A 14,881-nucleotide genomic window follows, 5' to 3' on the forward strand; every position below is an offset into this window, starting at 1 on the left:
GAGACTGAACTTACAAATGCATGGCCCAAACCTAGGAATTATTTTTTCTAGTAGCTTTTTTGGCTACTACTTCTGCCATCTCATGTTTGGCGGAAAAAGTCTCTACCCAGCCTGAAAAGGTATCTATAAAAACTAACATATTTGTGTTCAATCGGTTCTGTTATTATTCCTACAGAATGTTAGGTAAGATCATCTAAACGAGCTGTTGTGTAACTTCTCTGAAGTTTATCTCAAGTTGTCTAGCTTAGGCAACCAAACATTTAAAGACAACAAAATCTAGAACTCAATATTCACAAAGGTGTGTTACTGAAACATAATTTTTCTTTCTAAAATAACCCTCATTTTCAGAGATAGTCAAGTCAGGACAAATTTATTTGAAAAACAAGTCCAGTTTTCACAAACTTGGCCTAATTATTTACATAAGCTCAGCAAGAACAGTGAGTAATCATATAGATCTTTTAGAATCTGCTTTGCTGGAACTTTTCATAAGGAATCTCTAGGTTGAACTTGTAATAGCCTCTCCAGGCCAGAAGCCAAGCCAAGTACTTGCCATGCCTGCAATAGCCGTCAATTGGGGGGAATTTCTCTTTCTGAGGTCCCCAAAGTATCCTGAGGTTCCTGCACTTGCCAGGAAGTGACATTCTTTACTCACCTGGTGAGGCTGCTGGGAACTCTGTAAGCAAGCAAGGTATCAGGCCAACAGTTTCAAGGGGCTTTAAGCTTCCTGGTCATATCTGATTTTAATTAATTTTTAATTACCTATTAAAAAATAAAATGAATGAAAATTACAAATTTTAGACCAACATAATAGAGTAATGGCACAGGGTGGATGTTTTTTGTTTTTAAAGATTTTACTTGACAGAGAGAGATACAGTGAGAGAGGAAACAGAAGTAGGGGGAGTGGAAGAAGTAGGTCCTACCAATTAAGGAGCCCCATGCGGGGCTTGAACTCAGGACCCTGAGATCATGAACTGAACCAAAGGCAGATGCTTAAAAACTGAGCCACCCAGGTACCCGAAGACCAACAGGATTCTAACGCTTCTATCTAGTTTTGACATTAACTCAAACAAGTTTACTAAACCTTTCACTTAGACGGAGTCCACAATCATTTAATCAGTGGCTTGAAATAACACAGGAGTTAGAGTCTAAAAGCCCTAGATCCAGTTTACAGTCCAGACTTACACTTGTTTTGTGTCCTGAACAAATGACCTCATGCCCCCGAATGTCAGGTTTACTCAACAATCCCTGGTCAAGAAACAACCACCACCACTTGACTATACTATTTTCCCCTTTTCTTCCTCCTCCTCCTCATTCTTTTTATTTATTTTTTCTCCTCCTCATTCTTCACATGAGGCAAGCATCTAAGTTAAAGACTGGTTTTCTGAGTGCTTCCACTTAAAAACACAGAATTTGAAAGTCATGGTCTAAGATACGATGTAAGCATTCCATCCACTGCCACTTGGGCTCATCTTGAGGGGACAAACCCCAAAGTAACACCTTTGTTCATCCAGTCAACAACTTATTAGCTTCTTCCCTTGGTACAGGGCCAGGTGCCCCTGCCGGGGATATGGAGGTGGATGAAACAGGCATGGTCTCCACACTCACAGAGCTCATGGCTCATAGGAAAACAAAATGCATAAACCTACAAACACAAAATTGCTATTTTTCTATAGTACAATGAAGGCAAAGAGTATATGTAAGGCAGTCATGGGAGAAAGTCATTTCTACCGGGGGACTCATAGGTCAGGCTCTCTAGAAGCAGAGCGTGAAATCAGGGCTGGGAGAGGGATACTTGGGCAGGACATTCACTGAGGGAGTGCTCCCAGGAGAAACTATTAAGAGTGAGAGCAGGGGAAGAATCTGTGCAATTGGTTGGGGGGGGGGGGATGTTTCAGGAGAACTCCAGCCTCAGGTTGATCTCATGGAGAGCTCTGGACCATTAAGGGCAGGACCAAACTTGTCCCACTCCCAGGCAAAGGGGCTGAATAGTTTTACCCCATATCATGTGATCGCTGGTGAAGGTTGTCCTCTGGAGACAGGATAACCCCCCTCCAGGCGTCTTTCAGCCAGGTGGTGCCCATCAGCTGGAAGCAATGCTTTGGGGGAAGGTGCAGGTGTGAGCCATTAGCAGCAGCCACACCTGCAGCAACCAACTAAGGGACAGGCTTACGTGCATGTGAGGGGGACAGGGCAGCAGTAGCCTCTGCAATAGAACGTCAGGGAAGGCTTCTCTGAAGAGGTCACTTCTGAGCAAAGGCTTTGAAAGAGGAGTAAGAGCCCAAGAAAAGATGGCAGGCTGCAGAGACCACAGGTACATGAAGGAAAACCAAAGACAAACAGCACTGGAGAATTGGGAGGGGGAGGAAAAGCAATGGAGATTATTTAGGGGAGAACCTACATCATTTGGGTTTTATCCTAAGGACAACAGGAAACTGCGGAAGAGTTTTTAAGAAGTGAAGGGACGGACGGAGCACCCAGATGGCTCAGTCGGTTGGGTGTCCGACTTGTGATTTGGGCTCAGGTCATGAGATGGAGCCCTGCGTTGGGCTCCTGAGTGCAAAGCCTGCTTGAGATTTTCTCTCTCCCTCTATGGCCCTCAACATGTCCTCGCTCCCCAAAAGAAAAAAAAGCAAGGGAACACAATCCACAATCCTCCCCCGTGTTTTATTATCACTTTGGACTGGCAGAGAACATGGCCTGAGAGGGAAAGGGAAGATGCCGGGGTCCTCCCAAGAGGCTAGATTGTGCTTGTCTGGGCTACGATGATGGTGGCTTAGGGGAGGGTGGAATGGGGATGGAAAGACAAAGATGGCTCAGGATAGATCTTAGTGGGAGAATCAACAGAATTTGGTGACGAATGGCCTGTGATGGGGAAAGTTTTGTATCTTGATGGGGGATAGAAGTAAGAATTTTTACCTATATGTTTTCCCTTCTTTTTATTTTATGCAAAACACAGACTTAGACAATGGTGTTGAGAGTATTTTTGTTTGCTTTCTATTTCTTTTTTCTCTGAAAAAAAAAAAAAAAGGACAATTGAAGTAAGGTCACAACACCGCCACTCTGAACAGCCAGCCAAACCTCTAAAGATAAGGAGATTAAATGACAAACTTGTTCAGTATTGCCGCATAACAAAGACACAAACTCAGTGACTTCCCTCATCTCGTACTAGCCCTGCAGCCGTGGGTGAGGAGCCTGAGGTGGCTTACCTGGGTTCTCGAATGACTGACTCCAGGGTCTGACAAGGCTATAACCACAGTGTCAGTCAGCACTGGGGTCTCCCGTGAGGCTCGGGGTCTTCTTCCAAGTTCACATGGTTATCGGAAGACTTCACTTCCATGGGGCTAGTGAACTTTTCCAGTAACTTAGCTGCGTCAGGGCCAGCAGGACAATCTCTTCCTTCTAGACCCTTTTAAAAGGGCTCACCTGACTAGGTCAAGCCCACCCAGGGCTATCCGATTCACTTAAACTCAACTGATTAGGTACTTTAATTCTCCATGAAATCTCCCTTCACTGTGGCCATCTGGTGAGACCAAATCACAGGAATGAGATTCCACGGGGAAGGGATTATACTTAGAATTCCACCTACCACAGGGGTGCCTGGGTGGCTCAGTGGGTTAAGCTGCTGCCTTCAGCTCAGGTTATGATCTCAGGGTCCTGGGATCGAGTCCCGCATCGGGCTCTCTGCTCGGCAGGGAGCCTGCTTCCCTCTCTCTCTCTGCCTGCCTCTCCATCTACTTGTGATTTCTCTCTGTCAAATAAATAAATAAAATATTAAAAAAAAAAAAAAAGAATTCCGCCTACCACAAACTGAACCTAAAAAACAATTACAGAGGCATGTTTCATGCCAGCTCATAGATTTGTATGAACTTATTTTTAAGATTTTATTTATTCATTTGACAGAGAGAAACATAGCAAGAGAGGAAACACACGCAGAGGGAATGGGAGAGGGAGAAGGAGGCTTCCCACTGAGCAGGGAGCCGGACTTGGGGCTCAATCCCAGGACTCCAGGATCATGACCCAAGCCGAAGGCAGATGCTTAACGACTAAGAAACGTAGGTGCCCCTTTAAAAAATACCTTTACCATTACATTTTTACTTCAGGATCTATATACCCAATTTTGGTGAAATCAGCCAGGGGTAAGAAAAGGGGTAGGTAGGTAATCAAACTGACTTGACTACCTTGTCTCCCTGGAAATCTAAGTTAACGGGCAAATCCTCATCCCTGCAGTTTCTGAATCTATTCTTTTCTCGGATACCAGGAAAATGAGCAAATGTAAGTAGGTCCAATCTGCTTTTGCATGAATCTTACACCCAGATCTGAAGAAGAGCATTTTGGGACCCAGGCGCTTTTGATATTTGGCATTCTTGTCCATTTGTTTTGAGATCTTTATTGAAGCTCCTCCCACATTAAATTAGACTCTGTCTTCCTCTCGTCCTCTTTGTCAACCCCTTTGGAGTCTTCTCTAGAAGATTTAGAGAGCTTTTTTTTTTTTTTTAATATTGTATTCATTTATTTAGAGCGAGTGAGAAAGAGCATGAACAGGAGAGACAGAGGGAGAGGCAGAGGGAGAAGCAAACTCTCTGCTAAACAGGGAAACGTGGGACTCAAGCCCAGGACCCTGAGATCATGACCTGAACCAAAGGGAGACGCTTAACTGGCTGAGTCACCCAGGCACCCCGAAGATTTAGCAGTTTTAAGTCTATCCTAAGGGTACCACTGGAGACGTCTGGAGCAAAACATGTGTCTAGAAGGCACTGTCTCCACCACAGGAAAGGCAGCGTCTCCGGGAACGTCTGTGGAATGACTATAAACTAGGGGCAGAAACATTCGATAAACATTAATTCCATGTGAATCTAGAAGCATAGATGGACAGAGAGAAGAACAAAAGGCGGAGGCAATTCATGATTTTAAGGATTCCAGGAAGACCCCTGGGTGTGGAAAAATCATCACAATTTGGGGACATGTAGGCCAAGAGGAAATGAAGGTGAGGAAGAATGAAAATCAGATTTTTCTGGGGTCATAGCCGCTGTTCCTGTGGAAGAGATACCCCAGCCTGCGTGGGGTAAGTGGGAACTCAGATTTTTCGGAAACGATTTTTCTTTTTGTGTGCTAACTTAGAACCGATTCCCAGCCAACAAGCACTAACCAGAAGTTTGAAGGAGGGAAAGCCGTTTGTATAAAGTGACCTACATTTTCTTCTGCCTCTGTCCTCAAGGACAAGTCAGCTCACCGTAAGCATTACACATGGACAGGCACACAAACACATTCGCTCACACTCAGAAACATTCAGAATGCAGGCAAGTACACAAGCAGGACTTTGACAGCAGACCTGTGGAGGCTGTGAGCCACATTCCCAGGGACTGAGCGTGGCCTCGGTTCCCAGGGTGATGGTGTATTCAACTCAGGGCCTACATCTCCCCCCTTGCCCCCCCCGCCCCAGTAGAACCTCATTAAGTGGCAAGAGACAAAAAGAAATAAAGCAGAAACACTTCAGTGAGTCCAGACTGGGGACAAAGGGGGCCAGTCCCGCAGCCAGACGCAGGGAGCTACTCAGACTGTCACATTACACATCTCACCGCACACTCCTGGCTCCCTCTTCCCCAGGGCGCCATTGTAGAAAAGGTCAGATCAGGAAAGCTTCGTGAAACACGCAAAGATTTTTTTTTTTTCCCCTCCAATTCATCTGCGGTTCCTTTTCTTGCTTTATTAGTTATGGCCAGATGAACAATTCTGAATTTCCCTTCTTGTTTCAATTGCCGTAGGAAACCGTGTGACGGGTTCGGGCGCGCGCATGGGTGGACGCGCACACGCAAGCACGTGACCGTGTGACTGCTGCAGAGGATCAGTGACTAGAAACCCGCACTCTTCCCACGCTGTTCCTCTCTCACAGGGAAAACGAACGTAACCTCATTTTTTTCTTTTAATTCAGCTTTTGATTTTGAGGTAATTGTAGATTCACATGCGGTTGTAAGAAATAATACAGAGATGCTACATACCCTTCATCTATTTGCCCCGAAGGTAACATCCTGCCTAAGTAGAACACGACCAGGAGTGACTTTGACATCATTCACGGACCTTCTCATCTGGCCAGTTAACATGCATTCATTTGCGTGTATTGAATTCTGTGAACTGTTACCACACCTGGAGCTTCCTGCCGCCATCACCATGTTCAGGATGGAGGATCGCACCTGCTGCTCAGCCCAGCTCACCTCACTCTTGTCTCTATCTAGCCTCCTCCGCTCCCTACCTCAACCCCTGGCAATCACTAATCTCTTCTGTCTATAATTTTGTCTGTTCAAGAATGTTATATAAATGGAATCATATAGTATATAACTTTTAAGATTGGCTTAATTCTTTGGAGGTCTGTGCCTGTTGTTGCATTTACCAAGAGTTCATTTCTTTTTAGTGCTGAGTAATATTCCATAGTGTGGATGTGCTTTTTTTTTTTTTTTTTTTAGCCCTTTAATTATTTAACTATTTACCAGTTGAAGGACATCTGGTTTCTTTCTAGTTTTTGGTGATCAGGAATAAAGCAGTTATTAATAACCATGTAGAGGTTGTCATCTCTCTGGGATAAATGCCCAAGAGTGCAGTTGCTGGGTCATTGGGTAAGCATGTATTAAATTTTATTTGAGGGAAAAAAAAAAAAAGGATGTCTGGGCGGTTCAGTAGGTTACGTGTCTGCCTTGGGTCCAGGTCATGATCACAGAGTTCTGGGATGGAGTCCCGCATTAGGCTTCTTGCTCAGCAGGGAGCATGGTTCTCCCTCTCTTACTTCTCCCCCTGCTTATGCTCCCTCTGTTCCACTCTCTCTCTGGCAGAAAAAAACAAAAAACAAAAAACAAAAAAAACACCTGCCGACCTGTTTTCTGCATTGACTGTACCACTCTGGAATTTTACCTTTTCACCAGGATTGTAGGAGAAATCTTGCTTCTCTGCATCCTCACCAACAATATGGTGTTGAGGCTATTTTTTACCTGAGCCTGTCTGCTACATGTATAGTGACCACTCATGGTTTTAATTCATATTTCCCTAATGGCTAATGATGGTGAGCTTCTCATATGTTTATTTGCCATCTGTATCTCTTCTTCAGTGAAATATCTGTTCATGTCTCCTGCTCATTTTTTAATTGGATTATTTTTTTGTTTGGGGTTTGTTTGGGTTTTTTTGTTTTTAGATTTTATTTATTTAAGAGATAGCATGAGAGGGGAGAAGCAGACTCCCCATGGAGCTGGGAGATGGATTCGGGACTTGATCCTGGCACTCCGGGATCATGACCTGAGCTGAAGTTAGTAACTTAACCAACTGAGCCACCCAGGTGTCCTGGGTTTTTTGTTTGTTTGTTTGTTTGAGAGTTACTTATCCATTGTGGACACCATTTGTTGCATGCATGGCTTGCAATTATTTTCTCTGTCTATAGCTTGTCTTTCCATCCTCTAGCAGTGTCGTTTGCAGAGTAAAAGTTTTTAGTTTTGATGACGTTCAGTTTATCAGTTTTTCCTTTTATGGATTATGCTTTTTGTGTCAAGCTTAAAAATCTCTTTCTCGGGGCGCCTGGGTGGCTCAGTGGATTAAGCCGCTGCCATCGGCTCAGGTCATGATCTCGGGGTCCTGGGATCGAGTCCCGCATGGGGCTCTCTGCTCAGTGGGGAGCCTGCTTCCCTCTATCTCTCTCTCTGCCTGCTTCTCCGTCTGCTTGTGATCTCTCTCCGTCAAATAAATAAATAAAATCTTTTTAAAAAAATCTCTTTCTCTAGGCTTCCATCCCAAAGATTTTTATCTTGTGTGTTTTTCTGAAAAATTTATAGTTTTATATTTAAGCCTCTGAGTCATTTTGAATTAATTTTTATACAGAGTGTGAGGCTTAGGTTGGTGTTCATTTTTGGAAAGAACGGGGCCTAGGACTATCTGGTTGGTCTAGCACTATTTTGGAAAAGACTATCCTTTGACTACTGAATTACTTATGTATCTTTGCAAAAAATTAGTTGGGCAGATGCATGTCAGTCTGCTTCAAGTTTGAGATTTTAAAAAAGGCAACAAAAAACAGGGGTGCCTGGGTGGCTCAGTGGGTTAAGCCTCTGCCTTTGGCTCAGGTCATGATCTTGGGGTCCTGGGATCGAGCCCCACATCAGGCTCTCTGCTCACGGGGGAGCCTGCTTCCCTTCCTCTCTCTCTGCCTGCCTCTCTGCCTACTTGTGATCTCTGTCAAATAAATAAATAAAATCTTTAAAAAAAAAAAAAACAGGACAAAGCTTCAGGAAATTAGAGAGATGCCAATAAATGTGGAAGATGGATAAAGTAATTTAGCATATGGATAACTGCTACCCCTGAATAAAGAACCCCCCGAACGGAATGCCAGTTACTTTGAAAGAGAATTTTCCTAAAATGAGGGAAGAAATGACTCTGCAGATTGGAGGACCATACTGTATTTCTAGAAAGTTTGATAAAAATCACTCAACACAAAGATTGCTTTACACTAAGACATAGACCATTTCAGTGGTTAAACTTCAGGAATAAAGTAATTTCTTAGGTATTTGAAAGATAAAGCAAGACATATTTAAGGGTGGGAAAAAGTCTGGTTAGCCCGAGACTTCTCCAGGGCAATATTCCTTCTGCTTTAATAATTTATCTGGTCCTGATATTCTTTGGCCACATTTTCATTTTGTCAGGATTATGATTCAGTGTAAAGCCAAAACCAGAGATGTTCAAATGTGAAAGAATGAAAAGATTATGACCTCCATGATAAAACCTTCAAAACAACAAAAATAGCAACAACTGTTTGATGATGAAATTCAGTCCACTAAAATGTTGATCGATATAAAGAACTCAGGAACAGAAAAGCCACATAAAGGGATTGATGATGAATATTGGTCTATTTAAATATTATGACTAGTACCAAACAGTCATGGGAATGCATGGGAATACCATACAGGACAGAGTATCAATGGGATACATCTGAGTAATGTTAAAATAATAATAACACACACAAAAAAAATAATAATAACACAACCAACAAAAATCAGGAGGTGGAGGACTGAGGAAGAAAGAGCTTGACTCAAAGCTGGGAGTCAAGAGCTACTGTTTCTTTCTTTCTTTCTTTTTTTAAAATATTTTTCTTTCTTTATTCGACAGACAGAGATCACAAGTAGGCAAAGAGGCAGACAGAGAGAGAGGAGGAAGTAAGCTCCCCACTGTGCAGAGAGCCGGAAGCGGGACTCGATCCCAGGACCCTGGGATCATGAGAGGCTTAACCCACTGAGCCACCCACAGGTGCCCCAAGAGCTACTGTTCCTATTCAAACATGTGTTTTTAAATTTCTAGAGAGGATTTTATTTATTTTTTTAATTTTTAATTTTTTTTTAATTTTTAAAGATTTATTTGTTTATTTTAGAGAGAATGAAAGAGAGCATGCATGCATGTGAGCAGGGAGAGGGACAGAGGGAGAGACAGAATCCAAAGCAGATACTTCACTGAGCACAGAGTCCAATGCAGGGCTTGAACTCACAAGGCTGAGATCAAGACCTGAACTGAGATGGAGAGTCGGAGGCTTAACCAACTGAAACACCTACGTGCCCTGTTTTAGAGAGAATCTTAGACCAAAATATATTTCAATTTTGTCTGTATTTACTTATTTAGTATTTTTAAAGATTTTCTTTTTAAATAACCTCTATACCCAACATGGGGCCCAAACTCACAACCCCAAGATCAAGATTTGCCAGGTAACCTCATATTTTAATTTATTTAGTTAGTTATTTTTTAAAGATTCTATTTATTTATTTGATAGGCAGAGATCACAAGCAGGCAAAGAAGCAGGCAGGGGACGGGGAGCCTGCTCGTGGAGCAGAGAGCCCGATGAGGGGCTGGATCCCAGGACCCAGAGATCTTGACCTGAGGCCAAGGCAGAGGCCCTAACTCACTGAGCCACCCAGGTGCCCATGTATTTCAATTTAAATAGTAGCTCCTGACCTCCAAAGAAGTAGCTTTGGGGGAATAATATCTCTTGTGGTGAAGAGATCTTTGAAGCTCAAAGATTTCCTTCAGTTTCATTTTAGCTTTTGTTTTCTTCTATTAAATGACAAATAACAATACTATGAAATAAGTTGTCACCCTAATACAATATAATAAATACTACATGACTCATTCATACTAATACTGATTAACACAAATTTTAAACTTGCTGTCAATCCAGTTTCTGGCTTACTTGAATGGAGTAATTTGAAGATAGTTTAATAAGGGGGCTTTTTACAAAGGTGGGGCGGGGGTTAGAGAAACCAACAAGGGGAAGTCCAGTATTCTAGAACTAGCAATAGTAGAGCCCTGCCCCACTTAGCCTCAAAGGTAGAAAAGGAAAGGCTGCTAGAATGCAGAGGATAGCTGAAGAGGCTGTGGCTTTGGCCTCAAGCCCTGGGGAGGAAGCTGACAGATAAAGGCGCTCTCTCTTCTCCTTTGTAACCTGCTGTGACTTTCATCAGCTAAACCCAACTAAAAACCTGCTGAATCAGGCAATCTGCAGGTCGGCCCCCTAAAGAATAGAATGGAAAAGTGTGGGGAGTCGGGACAAAAGGCAGTTATCCAGATATTGTTAATAAAGGTAGCGTTTGGGGGCACCTGGGTGGCTCAGTGGATTAAAACCTCTGCCTTCGGCTCAGATCATGATCCCAGGGTCCTGGGATGGAGCCCCACATCGGGCTCTCTGCTCAGCAGGGAGCCTGCTTCCTCCTCCCTCTCTCTCTCTCTCTCTGCCTGCCTCTCTGCCTACTTGTGATCTCTGTCTGTCAAATAAATAAATAATAATATCTTTAAAAAAGAATAAAGGTAGCGTTTGTTCTATTATCCCATTCTTTTGAAGACTCTTGATTGAGAATTCAGTCACCATAGCTATGTATTCATCCATCCATCCATCCTTCCATCCTACCTTTCTAGTTATATATACAAATAAAATGATATCTGGAATGTTACACCCTAATGTTACTGGTGATAATTTTTGAATGGCAGAATTTGGGGTATTTTTAAAAATTGAGATATAATTTACATACTATAGAATTCCCCTTTTAAAGTATAATACTTGGGATTCCTGGATGGCTCAGTTGGTTAAGTGCCTGCCTTTGGCTCGGGTCATGCTCCCAGGGTTCTGGGATCGAGCCCCACATCGGGCTCTCTGCTCAGCGGGGAGTCTTCTCCCTGCCTGCCACTCCCCCTGCTTGTGCTCTCTCTCTGTCACATAAATACATAAAATATTTTTTAAAAAAGATTTTATGTCTTTATTTATGTATTTATGTATGTATGTATTTACTTTTTAAAAAAGATTTTATGTATTTATTTGAGAGAGAGAGAGTGAGAGAAAGTGTGAGAGGGGAGAAGGTCAGAGGGAGAAGCAGACTCCCCATGGCACTTGGAGCCTGATGTGGGACTCGATCCTGGGACTCCAGGATCATGACCTGAACCGAAGGGAGTTGCTTAATCAACTGAGCCACCCAGGTGCCCCAATATATAAAATCTTTATAAAAATATATACTCAATGGATTTTAGTGTATTCATAAGGTCGTACAACCATCACCACTATTTCCAGAAAATTTTCATCACCCCTACTGAAACCCATAACCATTAGCAGTCATTCCTCATTCTTCCCTGCCCCTAGCTCCTAGTAAACACTAATCTACTTTCTGTTTCTTTGGATTTTCTATTCTGGACATTTCATATAAATGGAACATATAATCTGTGACCTTTTGTAGCTAGCTTCTCTCATAACATGTTTTCAAATATCCATTGTATAACATATATCAATACTTTGTACCTTTTTTTTTTTTTTTAAAGAGTAACCTCTATGCCCAATGTCGGGTTTGAACTTCCATCCGTGAGATCAAATATCACATGCTCTACTGACCGAGCCAGCCAGGCACCCTAATTCTTCATCCTTTTTGTCACTGAATGGTATTTCATTGTACAGATATGCCACATTGTGCCTATCCATTCATCAGTTAATGGACATTGGGTTGCTTTCACTTTTAGGCTATTATGGATAATGCCATAATGGACATTTATTTTTTTTTTTAAGATTTTATTTATTTATTTGACAGAGAGAAATCACAAGTAGATGGAGAGGCAAGCAGAGAGAGAGAGAGGGAAGCAGGCTCCCCGCTGAGCAGAGAGACCGATACGGGACTCGATCCCAGGACCCCGAGATCGCGACCCGAGCGGAAGGCAGCAGCTCAACCCACTGAGCCACCCAGGCGCCCCATAATGGACATTTCTGTATCATTTTTTATGTAGACACATATTTTTATTGCTGGGGTGTATACCTAGGAGTGGAATTGCTGGATAAAATGGTAACTCTGTATTTAAATTTTTGTTGAACCACCCAACAGCTTTCCACAGTGGTTGTACCATTTCACATTCCCACCAGCAATGCTCAGAGTTGGGATTTCTCCATATCCTCAACACCTGTTACTGTCTCTTTCATTACAGCCATTTTGGAGTGTGTGAAATAGTAACTTTTTAGAACTTTGACCTACATTTTCCTGATGGGTAATGATGTTGAGCATCAGCATGTGCTTGTTGGCTGTTTGTAGTTCTTTTTTGGAAAAATATCTGTTCAAATCCTTTGTCCAATTTTTGGTAACAGTGTTATCGAGATGTAATTTCATGCCATATAATTCAAGTATACAGTTCAGTGGTTTTCTTTTTCTTTTCTTTTTTTATTTTTTAAATTATTTCTTTCTTTCTTTAATTTTTAAATTATTTATTTATTTTTAAAATTATTTATTTATTTGTGTTTGTTTGTTTATTTATTCTTTTATTTTTAAAAGATTTTATTTATTCATTTGAAAGAGAGAGGGTGAGAAAGAGCATGAGAGGAAGAGGTCAAAGGGAAAAGCAGATTCCCCTCAGAACTGGGAGCCGATCCCAGGATTTGATCCCAGGCCTCTCGGATCATGACCTGAGCTGAAAGCAGTCGCTTAACCAACTGAGCCACCCAGGCGTCCATGTGGCTTTCTTTATATTCATAGAGTTGTGCCATCCTCACCACTAATTCCAGGATTTTCTTTAAAGATTTATTTATTTATTTTGAGAGAGAGAGAGCATGCATGAGTAGGAGGGGCAGAGGGAGAGGGAGAAGGAGAGTTCTAAGCAGACTCTGCTGAACTGGGAGCTGGTGTGGGGCTCAATCTCACAACCCTGAGATCACAATACCGAGATGATGACCTGAGCTGAAACTAAGAGTTAGACACTTAACTGACTGTGCCACCCAGGTGCCCCTAATTCCAGGATATTTTAATCACCTCAAAAAAGAAACCCCATACCCATTAACTGCCAACCTCCAATCCTCCCATTAATGCCAACTCAGATAACTACTAACGTCCTTTTTTTCTCTGTAGATTTGCCTATTCTAGACATTTCTAGTGAATGCAATCATAGAATATGTAGTCTTTCATATAATCATTGAATACACTGTTTTTTTTTTTCACTTAATGCTTTCAAGGTTCACCCATGTGGTAGTATGTAGTAGTCCTTCATTTTACTTTCAGATAATATTCTGTTTTATGGTTATACAAGTGTTACTTCGTCAATGATGGATGTGTGGCTTGTTTCCACCCTTCAGCTATGATGACTTATGCTGCTATAGATATTAGTATACAAGTGGACATTCCTTCATTTTTCTTGGGTATGTACCTTGGAGTAGAATTGCTGTGTTAACTGATAACTCTATGTTTAATTTTTTGAGGAACCTCCAGATTGTTTTCCAAAGTGGTTGTACCATTTTTCATTCCCATTAGCAGGACATGAGGGTTCCAGTTTTTCAACATCCTCATCAACACTTTTTATTTTAGTTTTTTTAAGATTTTATTTATTTATTCAACAGACAGAGATCACAAGTAGGCAGAGAGGCAGGCAGAGAAAGAGGGGGAAACAGGCTCCCTACTCAGCAGAGAGCCCGATGTGGGGCTTGATCCCAGGACCCTGAGATCATGACCTGAGCCGAAGGCAGAGGCTTAACCCACTGAGCCACCCAGGCGCACTTTATTGTCTTTTTTATTGTTCCCATCCTGGTGGAGGTAAAATGGTATTTCCTAGGGGTTGTGATTTTGGCCTCAATTTTTTTTTTTAAAGATTCTATTTATTTATTTGTCAGAGAGAGAGAGAGAGAGAGAGAGAGAGCGCACAAGCAGGCAGAGTGGTAGACAGAGGCAGAGAGAGAAGTAGATTCTCTGGTGAACAAGTAGCTCAATGCAGGGCTCGATCCTAGGACCCTGGGATCATGACCTGAGCTGAAGGCTGACGCTTAACTGATCGAACTACCTGGGTGTCTCTCCTTTGCTGACTTTTTCCTGAAGTATTACATTCCTGGTTGCTATTAAAAATGGAATCATTGTCTTAATTTTATTTTTGGATTGTTTTCTTTTATTTTCGAAAGATCATTTCATAAGATAGAGAATTTTTGGTCTACAGTCTTTGCCTTTCAGCACTTTGAGCTTGTTATTCCACTGCCATGTGGCCTCCATGGCTTCTGATGGGAAATCAGCTACTAAGCTTATTGAAGATCAAATATATATGATAAATTGTTTTTCTTTTGTTGCTTTTGAGATTTTGTCTTTTTAAGTATGGATCTCTTTGAGTTTTTCCTACTTGGAATTTATTGAGCTGTTTGGATATATAAATTACTGTTTTTCATCAAATCTGGTGTTTTTAGTCATGATTTCTTCAAAGATTCTTTGTACCCCATTCTCTTTGTCCTCTCCTTCTGGAACTCTTGGTATGTGTATGTTGATAGATTTGGGGCTATCCCACAGCATTCTGACACTTTGCTCATTTTACCTCATTCTTTTTTAATTCTTCACACTGATAATCTCAGTTAACCTGTCCTCAATTCTTTGATTCTTTC

At 41.9% G+C, this 14,881-nt stretch overlaps 1 protein-coding gene and 1 long non-coding RNA gene across 2 annotated transcripts in view; one reads left to right on the forward strand and one right to left on the reverse strand.

The window, feature by feature from the left end:
- Window positions 1–5,655, reverse strand: part of NAPEPLD (N-acyl phosphatidylethanolamine phospholipase D) — a 78,224-nt gene extending 72,569 nt beyond the window's left edge. Inside the window, exon 1 of the mRNA XM_082691912.1 lies at window positions 5,577–5,655. The gene's annotated coding sequence lies outside the window, so the exon portion shown is untranslated. The remainder of the gene's footprint in view (window positions 1–5,576) is intronic.
- Window positions 2,175–6,328, forward strand: LOC309844748. Its single transcript, XR_014300873.1, has 2 exons — window positions 2,175–2,311; window positions 6,019–6,328. It is a non-coding gene; the product is annotated as an uncharacterized lncRNA (long non-coding RNA).
- Window positions 6,329–14,881: the final 8,553 nt, after the last annotated feature.

Source organism: Mustela nivalis (genome assembly GCF_964662115.1).
Source record: "Mustela nivalis genome assembly, chromosome: 12".
NCBI classification, from domain to species: Eukaryota; Metazoa; Chordata; class Mammalia; order Carnivora; family Mustelidae; genus Mustela; species Mustela nivalis.